The sequence below is a fragment of the Primulina eburnea genome, chromosome 3 (assembly GCF_022965805.1).
Source record: "Primulina eburnea isolate SZY01 chromosome 3, ASM2296580v1, whole genome shotgun sequence".
NCBI classification, from domain to species: Eukaryota; Viridiplantae; Streptophyta; class Magnoliopsida; order Lamiales; family Gesneriaceae; genus Primulina; species Primulina eburnea.
In genome coordinates, this window is record NC_133103.1 from 51,798,027 (window position 1) to 51,807,529 (window position 9,503).

At 35.3% G+C, this 9,503-nt stretch overlaps 1 pseudogene; it reads left to right on the forward strand.

Moving 5' to 3' along the window:
- The window catches only part of LOC140827463 (serine/threonine-protein kinase ATM-like), a 32,398-nt pseudogene extending 23,351 nt beyond the window's left edge, over positions 1–9,047 (forward strand).
- The last annotated feature ends 456 nt before the right edge of the window (positions 9,048–9,503 follow it).

Genomic DNA, 9,503 nt, shown 5'->3' on the forward strand with positions numbered 1-9,503 from the left:
ACTTCTTTAGCCGCCACACTACGCAAATAGGCCATCAGCCTTCTATCATGGAATTGACGAGCAAAGACTTGACCTTAGCATCTTTAGCCTCCCATTCCTCATAGTTTGGGCCGTTCTATGTGAGGCAACCTTCGTCATTGTAATGCATCCCAATTTCTTCTGCCTGCAATATGCATCTCTATAAGCTGAGACCAAATACGATAATTAGCATTATCCAACTCAGATCAAATTTATTGGAAACAAAATTTCATGAACAGTTGTTATGAATTGCTTTTTGCCATCAAGAGTGTTCACATTTGCTTTTCCAGACATGATGTAAGAACTAGATGAAAGATTAAGAAAGACATGGCTCTAATTCAGCCGAAAAGAAAGAACAATTGCGGTTTCTACTCTCTATACCAATACAAATTGATAAATGGTTGAATGATCTTCATATATACTAGGGAAACCTATACACAATATACATAACCTATTCTATAATAGTAAACTATACAATCAATAGGAATCACTCATGCAATTAATATTTTGATTGTCAGACATCAAAGCCTATTTAAAAAGAAAATTTATCGATACAAAATATTGGACGGCTAATTTTCTGATTCTAATACATCAAATTCTATTTAAAATGAAAATATGATAATGCAAAACATTGTGCGAGCTATTTACGCTTACTGATTTGTTACGTTCTTCACTTTGTATGCGGGTTCCTATTGTGAACCATACATTATCTCTAGCTTCCAGCTCCTCTGACTGTCCACTTCCGTTCTTTTCTAAAGATACAATTGCATGTACAATTCAAACTATTGTGGATGGCTTCTGGGATAGGTTCAATACCTTCTGTTAGTTGTCTATATTTTTTTCCATGTTTATTCTAAAAGTTTGAGTGTTCTATTATTGATTGCTTTATTCTTGCAGCGAGGAGCACTCTAAAAGTTTCGGACTTGTTGACAAGATTAACATCTTCAGACCGGACAGTGTATTTATGGTGATTCTTCAAAACTTATATTTCAAGCTGTTTTTTCGTTATTATATTGTCTTTTCCAGTAATTTTGTCTTGTGTATTTATTGTTGAATGCATATTTTTAAAATAAATGACACCTTATTTTGTAGTTTATAGCTGATCTACATTACAAGATCGCTGCTGCAGCTCATCGTTGGCATAAATGCAACCATTTGGCCGGCATTGAGGTGCTCGTCAATTTGCTTGGGCATAGAGTGTAATTCCTAGTACTTTTAACTGAGTATTGCTCGCACATCTTACACCCATGACTTGGTGATATAAATATTAGGAATTACTCTGCTCCATTATTTTGCTGTTTGGGAGGCATATAAATATGTTACATTTTTATCGAAATTTTTTGTTTATGTTGAGTCGTATTATACCATGATATGTTTGTCGATACAAAGAACTTTTTATCATATTTTTCTGAATACAATTTTAAGATTAATGGAGTCTTAATGGTCGTTTATAACTTAGCTCTGTTGATTGCAATTTTCAGTGTGTTATGTGGTCTTAAGTATGATATCCTTCACTTGTAAAAGAGTTTTTTTTAAATACTTGGAGGAGTTTCTTTAGAATAGAGTCAGAGGGTACAACTGACTTTAATTTGGATACTAGTTTAACTCTCAAGGGGCTTCTTATATCATGTGATCTTGTAATGGTTGGTGTTACTTTTCTGAACAGTTACCTTCTCAATTTGATTGGTCAATTCATTGGTTGCGACTGTTTACTCGATCAATGTTGTTGTATAATTTTTACGCTGCTCAATATATCAAGAGATTACCCATCAGGGGAGACTATCAGAGTGCTTGGTGAACAACTTCAGGCAACAACATATTTTAATCTCTTTTGTTCATTAAAATGTTTTATGATTTATGCTGACTTAGTTGTTTCACTTGATAGTTTTTAATGTCAGAGTTGGTCGCATGTTGCACATTTCATAATATTTCTACTGCTGAAACAATATGGTATAAACACAATATCTTATTTCTCTTTTTATTTTGTTCTGTAAATGTAATATTTCTTTCGCTTAAACAATTTAGTGAAGAATATAATTGACACAACTTCTTAGTCACAGTGAGTGTGGTTGGTTTTTTTCCTTAATTACATGTTTAAGATTTTCTAAAGTGGTAGCATCGTTCTTTTGCTTCATTAGAGGATGTTTAGGAGAGAAATTAACTACTTCTATCTAGAGATAGTTACAAAATCTTGTTTATCAATTATTCTTGCAGTCTGAAAGCATTGCATAAAAATATTGGGTCAAGTGGGTTATCTCTTGGAGATCAAAATGATTTCAAAGATGCATATTGGCATTCGGAAAATGAAATTTTTCATGCTGCTTGGAAGCTTGTTCCATTGTGCAGCTTAGATAACACAAATGATCTTAGTGCAATGGTTTCTGATTTCATATCCAAGGTAACCGTAGCTTTGCATTTTGATTTTCTTAGGAAACATTTCTCAAATTCATGAAATATGCTTTCGAGTACCTTTTATTATGCTTCAGTCATGATTACAGATTGGAATTGGTGATCCTCATCGTGTTGTATTCCATCTTCCTGGTGGTTATTCAGTACCTGTGTTTGGCATAGCTATTGGCATGGCAGAGACTAACATCCATGCAGATATGGGCATATCGGAAGAAGCTCTTCGAGTCCTTATGAGGCTTCTAAAGAAGTATCTGATGGAGGATTCTGTTGAGATAAGTGACATGGCATCCCAAGCATTAAGAGTGAGTCTATATGACTGCTGTTAGATTTTGGCTGTGCTGTAATCATGTGTTGTGCTTATCTTCGTTCTTTGTTTTGAAGTTTGATGGATATGATATCATTTTTCCTGTGATTTAAGTTTCATTATAGAAAAGATATCTATTAAGTTTCTAGGACGAGAGATGAACAGTTATGTAATGTATGAAGAAAACAGTAACTAAAATAGGTTACAAATAATTATGCATCTCTTAATGTATTCTACTCCTAGTTTTTTATATAAAATTTACGATAATACCCCTCAAGTTGGTGCATAGACATTGATCATGAACAAATGTTTATAGGTAGGCTTTGTAGGTTCTTTGGCCGAAACACTTGTTCTTTGTTGAGTTGCTGGCATGAATGACAAGCATATAGTTCCATCTTCATTTTTCTCCTATAAAGTGACGATCTTTGTGCTTTGTCTTATCATGTTGAATTGGGTTATGGACAATACTTATTGCTGCTTTGTTGGCATAGTATAATCTCAAAGGCTTTCTATTATTCTTTGGAACTTTTCGAGGGCTCTCTTTAACCAAAGAACTTCAAAGACTCTTTGGGCCGTAACATTGAATTCAGCCTTTGTAGGGGTGGGTACGGTACGGTATACCGTACCGAACTACGATACCGTATACCGTACCGAAAATATCGGTATGAAATTTTTTCATACCGATACCGATACCGAAAATTCGGTATACCGCACATGCGGTATACCGAATTTTCGGTATGAAAAAAACTCATACCGGTATCGTAACGACACCGAAAATTTTGTCGGTATACCGAAAAACCGTCGGTATACCGACATTTTTTTGGTATACCGAACTTAAATCTAAAAAAAATAATAATAAAAAATTATTTTCGATATTTCGGTATATACCGAAATACCGAAAAAAAAATTATTTCATACCGATACCGATACCGAAAAGTTCGGTACGGTATGATACCGTACCGAAATTTTCGGTATACCGATTTTTTCGGTAAGTTCGGTATTTTTTTCGGCACGGTTTTTCGGTATTTCGGTATTTCGGTATTTTTTCCCACCCCTAAGCCTTTGCACTACATCTAATGACATCACTCTCCTAATTCCACCATGTCACTGAATGACCCAAACAAAGGTGTTATATCTCGAGGTAGATCTTCTGTTAGCGGTAGATCTAGTCCAGTTTTCTAGCAAAACTGGGTAAGGACACTCGCCAATGTCCTCGAAAGCTTCGCTCCGTGATCACCATCCCAGAACTCTTCAATAGATCTACACCGTGGTAAGTTTTACAATTGGTGCAAAGGTCTCAAAGTGATCTACACCATGAGTTTGTGTGAAACCTTTGACTACAAGTCACGCCTCATATCTCTCCAATGAACGGCCATAGTCGTCTTTTATCGTGAAAATCCATTTACAATTAAAGGTTGTTTTCACTTGGTAGTGTCACTGCACTCCAAGTGCTATCTCCTCACAAATGCATCTTTCAACTTTGGAATTTTAAGAGCTTCACATAAGTTTTTTAGATTTTCTGCATTGGACACTTTTGAAGTGAAAACAATAAAAAAGAAATCTTTTCATAAGAAACAAATTTCAATAAAACAAGGTTGTAAATGGCGGGAGGCGGTGGCGGGGCGGTCGGTGACCGCCTACCGCCTCAGCCGCCTAGGCGGTTGAATTTTTTAAGTAATTTTTTTATAGATAATCATGCAATATAGTCATTTTTATATAAAATGTGCAATTAAATAATGTTTAAGCACAAAATATAATATCATCTATAGATAATGTACAATTAATAAAGATTCATCATTATATAAATGCTATTATGTTAACAAAGTTATATAATTATTTTTACCAAAAAACTAAGTTTAAAATTTTTAATTATTTTTCTGACTGCTGGCGGCAGTAGGCGGCGGCGGCGGGCGGATTGTGTGTGGTGGTCGTCGCCTCGACCCGCCGGCTCGCCGCCTCGACCCGCCTGCTCGCCGCCGTATAGCTTGGGCCGCCTAAAACACCCGTCTCATGCATAGGCGGTGCGGTCAAGGCAGGCGGCCGCCTCGACCGCCATTTAGAACACTGCAATAAAAGATGTTTTGTACATGACTTAGTAGCTTGTCCATGAATCATTAGGCTCAGTCTGAATAATTGAAGGAGATGAGGGATCAACTGTTGATTTGATTTGGGTTCAGAGTAATGACTATGTGACAGAGGAGAGTCCTTGGGTTCTTTGAAGATGATAAGTCGTACTTTTGGAGAAAGAAGCCTTGGGGGCACAGCAGTGCATAAGCATTTTTTACAGCACTTACACTAGGAATCTGTGAAATAATTTGGCTTGAGATATTAATGAATAAGTCTACAGATTCTCTCCTGAGAATTGATCGAGACGAGGTCATAATGTGTTTTTTAATAATGTTATATCTAAACTGATCAAGGTCCTCACATGATTGAAGCATATGAGAATTGATCGATCCACAATCGGATGAATACAATTAAACAAGAGTTATTCTCCAGAATGTATCAAGAGTTTATCCTCTAGAACTTATCTTTGTTCATAGAATCCTCATCAAGTAGTTTGTGGGCTAGAGCTTTGGAAGAATTGAGATTGGTTTGGGTGGTGCCGAGATCGACACAAGATTTATTTACTACGGATCTTGGACATCTTCTTGGCAAGAGGGCAAAATTATTTGGAGGAGTGGTGTGGTACATGACATATATTGGTATGTGTGTTTTGAGGGGAATATAAGATTTTTTGACAACATTGAAGAGACCAATGAAGAGATTTATTGAGAGATTGGACTTTTGTGTATTGTTGAGATGATCAAAGTTTTGTTTAGGTTTTTGTCGTGTGTGGATCACTAGTCAGCTTATGTTAATTAAAAGCCTTTAAGTATTTAATAAAATATCTTGTCTTATTAAAAAAATAAATCTTTTTACATAAACTCGATATGATTATGTTCATTGAGGCTTTGTGTTTGTTTGATTTCTAGTTGTTAAGGGACTTGTCCAGGACTTGAATTTTAGTGTTATTTGCTCAGAATATTCTTTCAACTGAAAATGGTCAACGGGCTTTGATGCAACTGGATTCCTATGAGATGTCTCTCATTGAGGTTAGAATGTATTTCAGATTTTCCACTATATTTTATGCTTTATATTTATGATTTAAGTGCTCTTTTTCCTATGACTCCGTCTTTTGCTGATCGATTAGGAATAATGTCTCATTGTCTTGGAAAGGTCGATTTATTTGAACTAAAAAAAAGTTTGGCATCTTTATGGTGGTCACGACTGAATGATTGCATTATGTCTTTTGAGCAAATGAAGTTTTTTGTATATTTTGTCGGTATTATTAAATGAAAGACTTCTTTCATATAATATATTGTTTTTATTAATTATATCAATCACAAACTTATGAAGTGCAGAAGCAATTGTCATTGGGTTTGGCTTTGAGATATTTCATCTTGTTGCTTTAAATATGTACCATTATGTCATGCTTGAATAACATCCATTAAAATAAGTTAAAAAAATTGTTTTGTACATATACTTTGTGCATCCCGAGGAGATGGCAAATATTGAACCAATAGAACCAACGATACCATCACCAACTACACGGGGCATACCTACAAGCAAAGATGATCATATCCACACACATCATAGGAAAAAAATAATTAATATAATCGAGAGTCTGTATCCATATGAATTGGCGAACATCAAAGGATAAGGATCTTGATTTTCCTTATGATATCCTTGGGACACGGCATTTCGTCTTAAAAAATAGTTCGATTGCGTGCATTCCAAATGTTGTAGACACGTGCTGCCACCGCAATACGTCTAAACTTAACAATTTCGCTGTTTGTGCATTTTTTGTGATAAATAGATTTAATTATGTTTTCCAATTTATATAATCATTCTAGGTCCACTCAAAAGTTGTTAATTTGGAGTTTGTGCAGAGACTTATTTCTAATCTACGAAGAAAGTTGACAGGTAAGTTGTTACCGAGAAAGATCGTTAGCTCATATTTTCATCCGTGAGATTTCTCCTTCAAAAATACCACTAGTGGCAATGAGGCATGTGTTTTTCCTTCATCTATATGCTAGCACATTAAGCAAATCTTGCTGCTGGGTTATACTTTTAACCAGCTGTACTCGTATTTTTTTTTTAAATAAATTCATTACAGAAACATTGTAACAAACTTCTGGTGGAAATTTAGGAGTTTCCTGGGTCCATATAAATTTCATAGAACATAAACTCATAAAGCGATAGCAATGGATGTGGAAGTGACATGGATCCCCGATTGTCTAGGTCTGTATTTATGCCTGCTGGGAAGGCAATGCCTTTACAGTGTACATCTCATGATGACACTCGTGAGTAGTAACAACTAGCAATAGAGTAAATGTGACCACCAATTCGACTAATAAAAGTAGTCTCAACAATTTTTTCTGGCTGAAGCATGGGTTGAACCTTTTCATGTATGAACTGAAATTCGAATGACCTCGAAGAAATTTAGTGAAGGCATGCATGCAGTTGGACAGACAACACATATATTCTCTTACTTACATCCTGATTTTATTTCCTAATTTTTCAGCTGAATCAATTTCTATCGAGGATTCAAATGTGTGGACAACTTTGGATAAAACATTTGAAGCGTGGATCTGTCCACTTGTATATGCAGTGATAGGTTATTGCAACGATCTCATTTTAAGGTTTTCTACTAGTATTTGAGATAGTTGCTCAATTCCTGCATTACTATTTTTTCCATTGGAATTTTCCGTAAATCAATCATGCGGCTGATCTATATTACTGGTTGCTTCAGATTATGTCAAGACATTGTGCTGGTTAAATCAGAAGTTGCAGAATTTTTTCTGTTCCCATATGTCATTGTCAATGTTGCTGGGAGAATGGATTTAGATGTGGATCTTTGCAAACTAATCTCTTTGAAGGTTACTTACTCTGTTTTATGCACACCGGTCTTTACATCATGGTATCATTTGTTCTCAAAAACTTATTACAAACAGTGTTTTGAGAAAAATACATTCACTAGATTTCTTTCCTGCTTGCTTTAATGTGGTAAGGTGTCCACAAAAGGCATGATTGTTCCTTGTAGCATAAGGTTTTCTTAAACGCCTCATTTTCCCACTTACGTTTTTTTATGCTGTGTCTTTTTTACTTGTCATTTCAACTAAAATAATTGAAAAGAGCGGATAACGTGAGAGGCTAATAAGTATCAAACCCCATAAAGGTAAGTTTGAGTCTCTCGGAGCTTGATACTGAAGAGTTGTCTTAATTTCCTTTATACTCTCAAGAATGTCTTGGTATGTTGAAGTGAATTTCAGAATTGTTGGTGCTTTTGGAATGGAAATGGATGTATTTGAAATCAACCCCTCTAGTGTGAAGTATCTTGGGTTGCATGTTAGCAATTGCATGAGGATTTTAAATATATGACCAGTGTATCAAGGAATTGACTGATTGATCGTCTTATTATTTCATCATCTCTGGTTGGTGGATCAATGTGACCTCTGAGGGTAAGGCACTTCTTGCATTACTGACTGATATGCATTGACCTAGTTGCTTGCTTTGCTAGTTGTGAATTGTTTGTTTTTAAATTTGAATTGAGATTGCTTTGCTTATTCTTGTAATTGGAAATTATATCGGCATATCATGACAAATTTTTGTTCAGTAATTTGCATAAGAAGATAAATTTTGTTCAGTTTAAAGGTTATTCATAGTTTTATTAAGATCTATGAGAGGAATAATTGCATCTAACCAATCAACAAATCTTGATCTGTTGATTTGTAAGTTATTATCTCATTGTATACATGTGCAGGAAAATATATTTATCGAGTCCAATGCCTCGATCAAATCAATTCAGATATTCTTGCATGCTCTAAATGAGCTTCGACTGTGTCATGTAACGGAAAGAAAGTCTTCTGTTGTTCCTCAAAAGCAGGAAAGCTCGAAGGTAGAGGTGCTAGACAACCTGCAATTTGTGCTTTGCGTATTGATTTATGATTGGATTAATGTGATAAAAATAGAAGCATTACATTCTAAAGATATTGTGTTTCAGCTGGCTGAAACATCTGCATGCTAAATGGGGGCATTTGGGTCATGACCTTAGTCAAATTTGAATTTAAAAATTAATTGCACTCAAATACTTGTGACCGCAACTTTGGGATAATGCCCTTGATGAAAAAGATCATTTTTTAAAATCTCATTTGACCATATGGTCATTGGCACAATTCCCCCTTAATGTGATGGAAATGTAGCAGTGGGGTATGGTAGGAATTCATAACAAGTACGAAACAACGTTATTTCACGCTCGAACGAGGCCCAATATATATGTTTAATTCTTGGTTCATTAAGATTACATGATATAAGACTTTTAGCAGTATTTCACACTTGAACGAGGAACGGAGACCGGGGACAATTAAGGAAAAATGTTTTTATTAAATAATTATTTTTAATTATTAATATATGATGTTAATAAGGGTGATTTCGTAAATGAGTCTTGTTAAGGTATTTTTACGCGACGAGTCGTATTTTAAACCGGTATTCAATTTTTACCAAAATGGAGGACTTTTGAGGGATCGGACAATATTTTCAAAAACTTACCTAAACAAAATATTTTGCGATGGCGTTTTTGGGCTTATTGGGCCTACTTTAACTGGCACTGGCTTAAGGTCTCATCATACAACTTTTTTATATCAAACCACACCCCAAAACCCTAATCCCCTCACCCCATTACATTCGGCTGCCCCCCATCTCATCCAGCAGCTCCCCACTCGAGCTGCAA